The sequence below is a fragment of the Mandrillus leucophaeus genome, unplaced genomic scaffold, assembly GCF_000951045.1.
Source record: "Mandrillus leucophaeus isolate KB7577 unplaced genomic scaffold, Mleu.le_1.0 Scaffold64, whole genome shotgun sequence".
In the NCBI taxonomy this organism is placed as follows: domain Eukaryota; kingdom Metazoa; phylum Chordata; class Mammalia; order Primates; family Cercopithecidae; genus Mandrillus; species Mandrillus leucophaeus.
Genome location: NW_012106919.1, coordinates 2,648,151 through 2,652,406, shown reverse-complemented (window position 1 = coordinate 2,652,406; position 4,256 = coordinate 2,648,151). Strand labels below are relative to the sequence as shown.

Sequence of the window (4,256 nt, the reverse complement as noted above, 5' to 3'; positions counted from 1 at the left end):
CAGGGGGAAAAGAAAAGAAAAAAGAAAAAATCTTCCAAAATCTGAAATAGTAGGAAATTTTCGACTTTAAGGTTTATCAAAATGTAATGCTACTTTCCCTAGCAAAGGGGGCTTGGCTTGTTTCTTTTTCTGTTGTTTCTGAAACACTCTCTAGGTCTCTAGATTTTCTTGTTTTAAAAAACGTACGAAGAAATGTATTGTAAACCTGGGAGGCTAACAATTAACTCTAAATTCTCTTACCTTTCCCGTCTTCAAATATTATAACCACCTCAACAAAACTCATCAAAAATCCCAAATTACCCACTAAACAAATAAACAAAACAAAACTAACAAAAAGATTCAATAGAGAAGAAAGGCACAGCGTTATTTTTATTTAAATAACACAAATATTTCTTATTTTAAAGCATCCAGTAATGTTTTCTTCACCAACAGGAAGTGTATATCTAGGAAATTAGCCCATTTTAATAAAACTCCCTTACAAATTGGATGTCCCAAAGAGTCAGCAGTGAAGACTTTTACCTACATTTAACATTACCCAGGAACTGTTTCACCTTGGTTTTTATTTAAACAAACTATAACATTGTTTCCTATGATTTTCATCCCTGGATACACTACTTGCTTAGGGTAGTTGAATGTCATGTGTGCATGATACGGCAGTAGACAATGATTTCATGTATTTATTGTACCAATACTTAATCTCTGGAATAAAATACACATAATTTACCGAAATTTACTGAAAGCTAACTGCTGAAATACGAGCTTAAAGGTGTATGAAGAAGCATAAAACTCTGCACAATTAGAGTCTGGGGAATTTTAGAACAAAATTAACTACTTGTATATTAACCAGGAGAGAAATGGTTTAAGAGTATATACTCTATAGTAAAATCAAAGAAACTAAACCTAGTCATAGTACTATATCACAAAACAATTTCACCAGGGGTCCAAAGTTCAACTTTACTACTGGGCAAAGACAAAGTTCAAACTCAAATGACAACTTTTCTCTTTGCAGAAAAATAAACAACAGGGTCATAATTAAGAAACAGGTAACTAAGTGGGCCAAGCAACAGGTGAAACCAATGATTCTTCTAGAAGCAGGCAAAGTACTGACTACTAAGTACTACACTAATACTAAAACAGTAAGAAATTACCTAATTGATTCAGGAAAAGTTTTAGATTAGAAACCGCATTTTAAAGAGTAACTCTATTAAAGATTATAACCAAAAAAGGGGGAAAAATCACAGCTAAAGACAGTAGGTGCCAGAAAGATGTTAAGTCACCTGGCTTTTGGTACAGGCTTTGGGAGGGCGACCCTTAGCACCTAAGTGAAAAGAAGGCTACGAAGAATCAGCACTACAAAAGCCAAGTCCTACAACCCAGCTTATCCTTCTGCCATGGACTTTCTCAGAAGACAATACGAGATCATTTCCAATTAGTATTACATCTTACAGAAATAGTTAAATTTTACTCTTTCACTGTGCTAGTCTCTAAATGTCATGTTATGAATATGGTTTAATAAAAAGCAACTAGTCAAGACAACAGAGTGCTAAGTACACTTTACAATACCTTATTAACTTGAAAAATCAATTTCTGTCACAAAGTTTAGAGAAAAGGGAAAAACTTAAAACAATGTTTATGGCAAGTTTCTTTTTAAATTCCCTTACTCTATTTTCACCCTTTCCAAAATGAATCACAACAATAAAGAATCTTCGTCTCTTCTGAAAATAATGTTTTTAATCAAACTCAAAGTTCTACAGATAACCTCTTCAAGTTCTTGACTTCTAGTATTTAAAGTCTTGTGTTTAACCTGTAAAAACTTGCTATTTTATAACAAATGTTGCTTTTAAGCAAAGCCATTTAAGAAAGCCATTTAATATAATACCTAACATGAGGCTATTAAGAAGCTAAGAATACTATTTTTAAAAGAGATTAAAATTTTTAAATTACAACCTGCTTAGAAACAATATTAATCTCAGATAACACAGACATAATGATATCTTGAGAAATTACTGACTCAAAGTGTCTCTTTAAAAAATAAGTGTAGTATTCAGAACTTTACTACTAATGACTACAAAATGTTCTGCGACCATTAATATGTTATTCCCTTTATTTTGGCTAAATCTTTAAAATAGAACAGTGTCTATGGCTGTCAAGAGGGTAAAACTGTATTACTCTAATAATGTCAACTACATACTGGGGCATAGGATGCTTACCTAACACAGTTAATATGACTAATACTCTAAATCTTGAATTATTGTTAAATATAATACAAAGGTTGAGAAAATGTATAACAGGTAGATTAGACTAATGTGAAATAGCCATCTCTTCAGTCTTCTAAAAAAAAATCACAATAATTTAGAATACACCAGCTTCCATGTCAATATATCAACTTTAAAATTTCTAAAAATACGTTATATTCTCATCTTTGCCCCAACTACTCAAAACAAAACACAAAGCAATGATGCAGATGTTCTCATTATTCACTGACTCATGGGATTTGAACTAAGATTTGGCACCTAGACTAGTAAATGCTGTCTATATAGTCTTTTGCACATTACACACAGTGCGTGACTGGCTGAATTACAGCCCCAAAAGTCTTTCCTCTGCCTTTCACACACTGTAAAAGTTAGCGTTAAGAAAAAATTTTACAAATTCTCAAAACTATACAGAAAAAGCTGTTTAAAGTCTGCCAAAGTTTTAAAAAATTAACAACAATAAAAAGAAAACCTCACTACATAAACCCATACATTTAAAATGAATACGATGGAATAGGCTATAGAAAGAAAATCTTAATTATGATCTTAGGAGCATGTGAGTCTGTGTGTATATATATCCACAATACACAGACATATGCAAACCGCACCACAAACCATCAAGCCCCATTAAGCTCAAGGACTATTAAAGATATATTAATATTTCCAAAGCGAGCTGCTGAGAAAGAAATGAGAAGGAGATAACATATTAAATTTTTCTCCAGAATTTTCTAGCATTTTGCCATCAAGGGATGGACTGCTACCTAGCCCAGGTAACAATTAAGCAGCCCATTATATTTTGATGCACCGTATATTCAGTAGAGCACATTCAGGAAAAACAGTTTGGTTTCTAATAACGTTACAATCACCATTCTCTCTCCCACAAACATCTAAGACGACAGAACCACATTCTATCTATGCTGAAACAAAACCAACAATGCTGTCTATAACAAATTCATAAGAACTACTACATACTATCAGATCTCACTGTATGCTGTCTCTGATCAATGCTTTGAAACTGACGAGGTATGCCATAAACGTAACGTGTTTTGCAGCAAATTTTACTAGCATAAAAGATACCAAGGCAAAAGAGCCTCCTTTAACCTACCACTTCAACAAAATTCTGTAAAATCAAAAGCGTTACAGAAGCTTTCACTCCGCTAGGCACCTAAGTCTTCCTTCAAAACCCAGACTCTCTTCAACAGCTCCCTGCAAGAACACACCAGTCGGCCACATATCACATATTGTATCCTCATCGGTACTCAGACACCTGAACCACCTTGACTGACAGAGTTAGGCTGACAGCTCCGAGATGTCTGCTAGTGTGCAAGAAACACTGAAGCAGCTAAGCCCTTCCAGGTACACTAGGTGGTAACCTTGGCACCAAGTACTTCTATAGTAAAGACCCTTTTTCCCTGTTAGAAGATGCGTAAGATTGTTCCAAAGAAAATGCTACAATCCTAAGAACCTTTTTGCACAACAGAGAGCGGAAAAGGCTGGCCTTCTCTAGTCAAAAACTCTTGTCTGCGGGGGGAGATGGAGCTACAAATATAGGAAACTCAGCTTCTAGTCGCAATTCTGTGACAGCTAACACAGCTAGCAGGGCAACCTCGCCAAGCCAGAGCTCAGTTTTCCCATCGGCAAAATGGGACTCACCAACGCCACCCCTCCCCCTCGTCAAGGAGTCAGGCACACCCTAGAGGTCTAAGATTACCCGGGACCATACGCGGTGGGGAGGTGCCGTCGCTCCCAGGACGCCCACCCTGGCGCCCCTGTACCCAACACCCCGCGGCAGATACGCAGGGCCGGCGTACCTGGTTTCACAGTCTTGAGACGGATGGGCTCGCGGAAGTGGCGGATGACAGCCAGGGTGTCCCGGTTGGTGAGCCCGCTGACAGGCGTCCCGTTTACCTCCAGCAGCACATCGCCTGGGCTGGGCGCCTTGCCGGAGACGACGCAGCAGGTGCCCCCGCCGGGTTCCTCGCGGAGCCGCCCCAGGTAGGGGAA

The 4,256-nt window shown here is 37.5% G+C and overlaps 1 protein-coding gene across 1 annotated transcript in view; it reads right to left on the bottom strand.

Moving 5' to 3' along the window:
* MAGI3 (membrane associated guanylate kinase, WW and PDZ domain containing 3) overlaps positions 1–4,250 on the bottom strand; it is a 283,777-nt gene extending 279,527 nt beyond the window's left edge. Inside the window, exon 1 of the mRNA XM_012000770.1 lies at positions 4,064–4,250. The gene's annotated coding sequence lies outside the window, so the exon portion shown is untranslated. The remainder of the gene's footprint in view (positions 1–4,063) is intronic.
* Positions 4,251–4,256: the final 6 nt, after the last annotated feature.